Raw genomic sequence first — 9321 nt, 5'->3', positions numbered from 1 at the left:
ACACACACACACACACACACACACACACACACACCGCTCTACAACTATGTGGTGGCCACTGACCTTACAACCACAAGGGGGCAGCAGAGAGTCAATGCAAAGAGCTTCCCCAGCTGGCTGGATGATGCTAGGCTCTTTTCCCACACCCAGTCTGCCCTGCAAAAGCTGAAGCTCTCTGTCCATCTGGCCTGCTTCTTAAGAAACCATTTCATGGGTTGCAAAGGAAAGTTCAAAGAAGAAGCCCACTGTAGCTTAATGTGGAGCAAGTTTGTTCTCTTCCATCATCAGCCTACAAAGCATCATCATCTTTGGTCAAGATCAAGGCCCAAGGGATTATAATTTCAACCTAGGAAGCCAAACCAGTCTAGAGGGGTCCTGGGCTGGTGAAATAGGCTGAGACCAGCCCTCCTAGCCTATAACTAGGTACTGCTCCACCCCTGGGGTTTGCAGGATGTTAACAAAGTTTCTCCAACTAGTAGTGCCTGGTCCTAGACTGAGTGGTAGAGTCCTCCACATTTTCCCAGGTGCCTCATGAAAAATAAATCTTTGCACAGTTGGTCCTGGGCATTCAGTGCTATCTCAGATGAGTCCTGAACAAAGAGGACCAAATATAGCCCATGGTAACTCTCAGAGACCAGGTGTGATTCTGCCTCCCAGACACTTGCACAACTGTACACACACAACTGACTTCTGCTTCTCAAACCCTGGTTTAAACCACTCTGAAACCCACAAGCCTCACACACCCACTTTGCCCTCTTCGAGACCCCTTTTCTGCTCTGCCGAGGAAACTAAGGACAGGGTCTTCTGTGTCTGGGGCCTAAGGAGTCCATGGCACTCCAAAGGGTTCAGAGGTCTCACCCAGCCTCCCTGAGGAATGAGGATAGGCAGGAGAAGCTGGAACTGCTCAAAGAGAATGTATTAGTTAGCTTTCTATTGCTGTGATAAAATACTGGCCAAAAACAGCTTGGGGAAGAAAAGATTTATTGCATCTCACATTTTAAATTTATTTTTATGTGTATGAGTGTTATGCCTGTATGTGTGTAAGTGTACCCATGTTGTGCAGTGCCCTAAAAGGACAGAAGAGGGTGTTAAATTCCCTGGAACTGGATATGGACAGTTGTTAGCCACCATGTGGGTGCTGGGATTCAAACCAAGGTCGTCTTCAAGCACAGCCAGTGCTCTTAACCACTGAGCCATTTCTCCAGTCCCCACATCACACACTTTCAAGAGTGAAAGGGAAGCCAGGTCAGGAACTGAAGGCAAGGACCTGGAGGCAGAAGCTGAAGCAGAGACCATTGAAGAATACCACTTACTGGTTCGCTCCCCTGGCTTGCTTCACCAGTTTTCTTATAAAGCCAGGGCCCACCTTCCCAGGTGTGGCACCCCCACACGCAGTGGGCTGGGCCCTCCTGCATCAATTAACAAGAAAAATGCCTCACAGACATTCTCACGGGCCAGTCTGATGGAAGAAATTTCTCATTTTAGGTTCCCTCTTCCCAGGTGACTAGTTTGTGTCAAGTTGACAGAACTAACAGGCACAGGGAGTCAGGAGGAATCCCCAACCCAGACTACCCTTGAGCCACTAGTTCAGCTCCCAGGACCTGGTTCTCTTGTGCCCCTGCTTTGCCAGCTGACAGTTCTCCCTGCTCCCCTGCCCCAGGGTAATGGCCCCTCCACACTCGCTTCAGGCCTTGTAGTAGGGAGACATGCTGTGAGTACATCACAAGGGGACAGCTATACCATATCTACTTCCTGACAGAGCCTGGGGGATGCAGGAGACCCTCCTCTTTGAGCTGTGCTACAGGGACAGGGTGGCAGGGTGCCTTTGACCGGCCTGTACAGAAAGCCTCCCAACAGCCTCAACCCCACCCATGGTTGACTAGCCTCTACCTCCCCTCCCACGTCTCAACTGTGGCCCTAGCCTGGGGACCCTCTCAGCGCCCTGCCTGGCACTCTGGGTTCAGCCTCAGATAGACACCAGAGAGGGCGATAGTCTCTTCCATTATCTTAGTTCATCTTACCTCTAAGGAGATTTAGCAGAGAACTTGCCTTGGACTTTTGTTAATGGAACCAGCAGCCACCCCAGCAGGACTTTGAAGGCTGGGGGACAGAAGGGAAGAAGTGCAGTCACCAAACAGCCAGGAGCCAGCAAGAGTGGCAGGAGGGAGGTCTGTACATGCAGTAGAACAATCCTGGAAATTTCTTTCCAGGAGGTTCTAGGACTTAGTCTTTGGTTTTAGCCCTTCCCTATACCTTACCCCACCCAAAGTGCCTCTTCCCCAGTCTTTTTTAAAATTTTGATTTATTTATGTGTGTGTGTGTGTATGTGTGTGATGTGTGTGCGTGTAAGACCATATACATGTGGAGGTCAGAAGACAGTTCTCTCCTTCCACCTTTCTATGGGTCCTGGGGATTGAACTCTGGTTGTCAGGCTTATACAGCAAGTGCTTTACCCACTGAGCTATCTCACCAACTTTTTTTTTTTTTTTTTTTTGAGACAAGCTCTCCCTAAATAGGCCAGACTGGTCTCAAGCTTTCAGTCCTCCAGCCCCAGGCTCTTGAATACTGGGATTACAGGCCTTTGCTACTGTATCAGACTTTCCTCCAGTCATCCCTTTCTCTGTGTGCACACGGTCACCACCCACCTCCCTTCCACTCTCTCCTACCCTGTCAGTCTTCCTCACCCCTCTCTCCAGCCACCCCCCAACTCATGCCCATCCTCTCCATCCACAGAAAGCCAGTCCCTCCCTTGCTTTTTTCAGTATCACTGCCTTGCCTCTTTGCCCAGGTGGCTGAATCCACAAAAAAGCCCAGCTGCTGAGGAAGTTGAGGCAGCCCTTGCACTAAGATGAACTAACAGACTCAAAAATTCAGATTTATGGGCTGGAGACATTGCTCAGTGGTTAAGAACAGTGGCTGCCCTTGCAGAGGACCTGGGTTCAGTTTCCAGCACCCACATGATGGCTAACAGCTGTCCATAACTCCAGTTCCAGGGGATCGGATGCCCTCTTCTGGCCTCCATGGGCATTGCATAACAAGGGTGCACTTACATACATGCAGACAAAGCATTCATACACATAAAAAAACATTTTAATTAATTAAAATTTTAAAAAATAAAAATAATTTTTAAAATTTAAAAATCCAGTTTTTCATACCCATAAACTCACCCCCTCTGGGCCTAGGAGGCCGCCTTTCTGGAAGGCTTCGCCTACTGACTACCTCCTCCCCACACTCCTGCCTCACTCTGGCAGAGCCATTCACCTGGCTGTTGCTCTTGGCCTCTGGGTCTTCAGTCTCCAAATCTGAGGAGGACTCAGGACCAGGAAGGGACTAGGGACTAAGCCTCCTGTATCGAGGCAATGAACATTTCCTGGCAGTAAGTTGGTCTGTGTGAACTGGGAAAGCATAAATACAGGCGTGCTAGAGGACAGGTAGGTAAGTGTCCTGAAGACCTGGCAGGAAGAGGAGAGGCAGGTCAGCTTCACCCACTGAAAGGAATGAGGACACTGTTAGCATTGCAGTTGGGTCTTCAAGGGTGAACAAGAGTTTTCCCAACTTTATTTCTTTTTGATGGTGATGGGTTTTGGAGGGGGTTCTTTTTTAATTAATTAATTTACTTATTTGTTTTTATTTTATGTGTATGAGTGCTATGCCTGCATGTGTATAAGTGCACCTGCGTCGTGCAGTGCCTGTAGAGGGCAGAAGAGGGCGTCAGATCCCCCTGGAACTGGAGTTACAGGTGGTTGTTAGCTACCATGTGGATGCTGGGGTACAAACCCAGGTCTTCTGAAAGAACAGCCAGTGCTCTTAACCACTAACTTATCTCTCTAGCCCCTGGGGGGGGTTCTTTTTATTGTTTTTAATGTGTATATGTGTATGTGTATTTGTGTGCGAGAGTGTAGACACACATGGATGCCACGGTGCACATGGGAAGGTCAGAGGACAACCTTGGGTATTGGGCCTCACTTTGCACCGAGTTTGAGACAGAGTCTCTTGCCATTTGCTGCTATGTCTGCCAGGATAGCTGGGCTATCCTTCACAAAGAACAGTGGCTGCTCTTGCTTCCAGGGATTCTCCAGTCTTCACGTTCCATTCACCATAGGCATGCTGGTATTGCAGATGTGTGGCTCTGCATCTGGCTCTATATGGGCTCTGGAGACAGGAACTCCCGCCCTCATGCTTGCACTGTCACTGAACCATCTCTTCAACCCTGTTTATTTTCTTTGTTTTGTTTTGTTTTTTTGAGACAGGGTCCCACTTTGTTGCCCAGGCTGACCTGAAACTCATGGCAATCCTCCTGCCTCAACCTCCTGAGTAATGGGACTAAAGACATGAGCCACTGCACCCACGTAGGAGAACATCTTTTATTGGAAGGCTCCTGTGCGCTCAGTGCAATGTGGGGCACATCTTACATTTAATTCCATTCTGCATATTAGTAAACAGAGGCCGGGAGGTGAACCTGCCCACAGTCAGCTGCCCAGCAAGTAGAAAGGAAATAGCATTTCAAGTCCTTGCCAGACGTATTTCTCCAGCATACTCAGAAAAACAGGTGGACAAATTTGCATATGTGAAGCACATAGGTATGAAAGGGTGACTTGTTTTCAGTATGGCTAAATATAAGGTGCCCCAAGGCACAGATGAAAGAAGCCCAAGATGATCAGAAGCCTTCTGGGCCAAGTCAAGAATGACTAGGGGATGAATACTTTTTTGTAGAATGAGATTGGCCTCAGGACCACTGAATACTGTTGTACAATTTGTGCAATCATTATGACAACCCACTTGGACTTCACCCTGTAGAGGTAATGGGGAGACATCAAAGGGCTTTTCCAACAAGGAGTAACTAACCAGACTTGTGCTTTAGAAATATGGCTGTGGGGCAGGAGACAGGATCTGAGGCCCGGACTGGGAGAAGGGTGATGGAGTACAGAAGCTGAGAGGACTTAGAGTTCAGTATAGGACAAGAAAGACCTAAGCAGAGAGACTGTAATCCTGCTTGGTCTTGGCCTAAGTCCCTGGTTCTCTATGAGTTCAGAAGAGCCAGGTGGGAAAGAGGTGGACCAGAGACCTCACACCTCTCATCACTGGCTAGCATAACAAATGCCACATCAGGGGGCTCAAACATTAGAAACTGACTTCTCATAGCCCTGGAAGCTAGATGTCAAGATCAGGATATGGAGTGGCCAGGCTCTGCTAGACACCCCTCCTGGCTCACAGACAGCCGCCTCCTCAACAGTGAGAGCATGGAGGGAAAGAAAACAAAACTTCTTAGAAAGTATCAGTCCTGCTGGGTGTGGTGGTACACTCCCGTAATCCCAGCAACTCCAGAGACAGAGAGGCAGGAGGATCACGGCAAATTCATGGCCAGTTTAATCTACATATCGAGTTCTAGGCCAGCCAGAATTACAGAGTGAGACCCTGTCTCAGAAATCCAAAAGATAAAAAATAAATTAAAAATAAAGCCACCTTGGAGCTGGAGAGATGGTTTAGGGGATAAGAGTGTTTGCTGCTTTGCAAAAGACCTGAGCTAGCTCTCAGCTTCCATGTAGGGTAGTTCGCAACTGCCTATAACTCCAACTGCAGGGGATCTGATGCCCTCTTCTGACCTTCAAGAGCACCTGCACTCAGGTATACATACACACAGATACACACATACACACTGGATTAATTAAAAATAAAAAGCCAGGAATGGTGGCACACACCTTTAATCCCAACACTCGGGAGGCAGAGGCAGAAGAATTTCCGTGAGATCAAGGCCAAGCTGGTCTACATAGTAGCTAGGGCTACCAGAAATCCTGTCTCAAAAAACAAAAAAAAAAAAAAAAAACAATTGGGGCTAGAGACATGGCTCAGAGGTTAAGAGCACTGGCTGTTCTTGCAGAGGACCTGGGTTTGGTTCCTAGCATCTGCATGGCTAACAACCTTCCTGAACTCCAGTTCCAGGAGATCCAATGCCTTCTTCTGACCTCTACCAGCATTTCACAACACGGATGCCCTTACTTACATGCAGACAATACACGCATACACATGATTTTTTTTTTTTTGTCCTTTTGAGACAGGGTCTCCCTGTAACCCCAGCTGTCCGGGAACTCACTATATAGACCAGGCTGGCCTCAAACTCGCAAAGATCTACCTACCTCTGCCTCCCAAGTGCTGAGATTAAAGGCATGTGCCACACATGAATTTTTAAAAAATAACAAAAATTAAACAAAAAATTAAAAATAAAAACCCTTTGAAAAATAAAAAAGTCACTCATCTTGTGGGTTGCTTCTATACTCTTACAACCTCATTTAGCCTTAATCCTCTCTGAAAAGTCCCTGTCTGGACACGCAGACACACTGGGGTTGAGGGAGTCCATGCACCAATTTTACAGGATCTGTTCATTTCCTTAGCCCCTTCCAGGCATGGCCAGGCCCCAAGCTCCCTCCTCCCCAGTCCTCAGCCCCAGGAAAGCAGACCCTCTTCTTCCCGACTCTGTACTCTTGGAGCCAACCAAGAGCTGGGAAAATGGACTGTAACTGGATCCAGTCAAAGAGAAGCAGAGCTTGGCTGGGCTGGGCCTGGGGCACGGGGAGCCAGAGCCTGAAGGACACGGGGGGGGGGGGGGGGGGGGGGGCACCGCACCAGCGGGCTCGTGCTGAGCTCCAGTATAAAGAGTGAAGAAACAGGCAGTCTGGAGATGAACCCTCTTCTGTCCCCAGCCCTAAATTGCTCAGGACATTGGAAAAGTCCACTCCCTATTTCTACCTGGAAGTTGCCATGTGTCCCCGACAACCTCCTACCCCAGTGGCTGCCCAAGCGGCAGCTTTCCTTTCACTGTGATTTCCTGAGGGGTGGTGGGCACTCTCCTGCCACCAGAGCTAGCCTTAAAACCCAGCAGGGGCCAGGCCAAGAGGAGAGAGGAAAAAACAGCTCTAAGCAGCTGCCCTAACCACCACCAGTGTACCTCTGCTCAGCTGTTCCCTTTTCTGATCATTTATTCATTCAGCAAACGTTCACTGAGCACCTACTGTGTGCCAGGCTCCAGAGACCCAAACGTAGATAACTAAGAGATGTGTGTTTTAGAAAAACAGAAAAATCACATTTTATAAAAAAAAGCACGATGAACAAAACAAACAAGCATTATAAAAAGATAAGGTGGGACCGGAAGTGGTGTTGAAGGCCTTTAATCCCAGCCCTCGGGAGGCAGAGGCAGGCGGATCTCCATGAGTTCAAATCCAGCCTGGTCTACATAGTGAGTTCCAGGACAGCTGGGGCTACAGGGAGACCCTGTCTCAAAAAGACTGAAAAAAGAAAAAAATAAAAAGATAAGGTGGAGAAAACCAGGCATAGCGGCTCACACCTATAATCAGCACTTAGGACGCTGAGGAAAGAGGATTGCCACTAGTTTGAGGCCAGCCTAGGCTACATAGTGAGTATCAGGCCAGCCTGAGCTACTGAGACCTTGTCCAGAGAAGGAAAAGGAAAAAGAATGCGAAGGCCCTGAGGCTGACAAAAGAGTGGTTATGAGGAACTCAGGGCACTTGATGGGAGGCCTCAGAGGACTTTAAGCAAGGTCAAAGGCCATCCTTCCTGCTGCCGTCTGCTTCCATAGCTCACTATATTACAGCTTCCTCATCCCAGTGCTTAGATTTATGACCCCAGGTACCTCCCAGGTACCCCTCACATGGGGTTATGGCTCTTCTGTAGAAATTTCCTTTCCTTCCTTTTTCCTAAGTAACTGACAGCTTCTTGATGCCTGAATGTCCCTATTTATTCAGGTCCCTCTGGACTCCCCCCTCTCTCCCCATGGAGGGCTGTTGGGCAGGAATACTGCCCTGAGCGCTCCTCTGCCTCTACCACCAACTTATCTCTACCTTCAGACAAGCAAGCCTTGGGCCAGTCTAGACCCGTTTCCCGTCTTCATACTGGCTCAACTACAAGGGAAGACCAGCAGGCTGCTCCTAGCCCTGGTCTTCTCCGTCACCAGGCCACACAGAACATGTGGCTGCTCCCCTGGCCCACACCCTACTGTCTGTCTCCAATGTAACACTGGCTTGCTCTCCCCAAAGCCTCCTGTGTCCCTCACAAGGCTATCACCTACATAGAGTAGGATGGAAAGTGGCCCTGCCCTAGTCTACAAGACCTTTGACCTTTTTAGAGCCCTAAGAACAATCGCCATGCAGAGCTACAAGGTCGCTTACATTCTGGAGGCAGCCTCACCTTCCACCCGCTAGAAAAAAGAAAATGAAACATCCTCAGTCATTTCAAGGCCCCAATTTATATTTTTAAAAAATATTTTATATGCCGGGCATGGTGGTGCACGCCTTTAATCTCAGCACTCGGGAGGCAAAGGCAGGCAGATCTTTGTGAGTTCAAGGCCAGGCTGGTCTATATAGCAAGTTCCAGGATAGCTGGGGCTACAAGGAGACCCTGTCTCAAAAAGACAAAAAAAAAAATTATTTTTATTTTATGTGTATGAATGTATTGCCTGCATGTATGTAAGTGTACCCATGTCGTGCAATGCCTGCAGAGTTCAGAAGAGGGCGTCGGATCTCCTGGAACTGGAGTTATGGACAGTTGTTAGCCACCATATGGATCCTGGGAACCAAACCCCAGGTCCTCTGCAAAAGCAGTCAGCGCTCTTAACCACTGAGCCATCTCTCCAGCCCCCAATTTATATTTTAATATAAACCCTTCTGTGCCTGTTGCCTAGCATTTAGTATCCACTGGCTTCTAAATTCATTCTCTTTTGGAGACAAGCAGTTGGGACAAACCAGAGAGGTTCTTACAGACCCCACTGGACTCTTGAGAGAGAGAGAGGTGGTCACAGACACTGAGAGAACATATTGCAGATGGCCTGGCCTGACACAACAGCAGACCAGGCCAGGGTCGCCAAAAAGTCACATTGAATGAGAAGCTTTTAGCTGAAGCTGAGAAGTGAAATTGGGAAACAACTCAGCCAACAGCACTTGGACTTCTACTCAATATGTAGACCAGGCTGGCCATCATGATCTCACAGAGACTTGACTGCCTCAGCCTCCTGAGTGAGTACCGAAATTAAAGGTGTGTACCACCATGACCAGCCTATGATTTTTTTTGTCCTTTTTAAAGCAGGGTCTCCCTGTAGCCCCAGCTGTCCTGGAACTCACTATGTAGACCAGGCTGGCCTTGAACTCACAGAGATCCACCTGCCTCTGCCTCCCAAGTGCTGGGACTACAGGCGTGCGCCACCACGCCCGGCTCGGATTTCTCTTTTTTTATTTAAAAAAAAAAAATGTATTTGGGGAAAGGGGGGGAAAAAACCTCTATTGTCCAACTAATCTTCCATGATGCTGGAAAATT

Source organism: Nannospalax galili, unplaced genomic scaffold (genome assembly GCF_000622305.1).
Source record: "Nannospalax galili isolate Female #2095 unplaced genomic scaffold, S.galili_v1.0 scaffold1274, whole genome shotgun sequence".
Lineage (NCBI taxonomy): Eukaryota > Metazoa > Chordata > Mammalia > Rodentia > Spalacidae > Nannospalax > Nannospalax galili.
The sequence above is the reverse complement of the archived record's forward strand: the minus strand, read 5'-3'. Positions refer to the sequence as shown.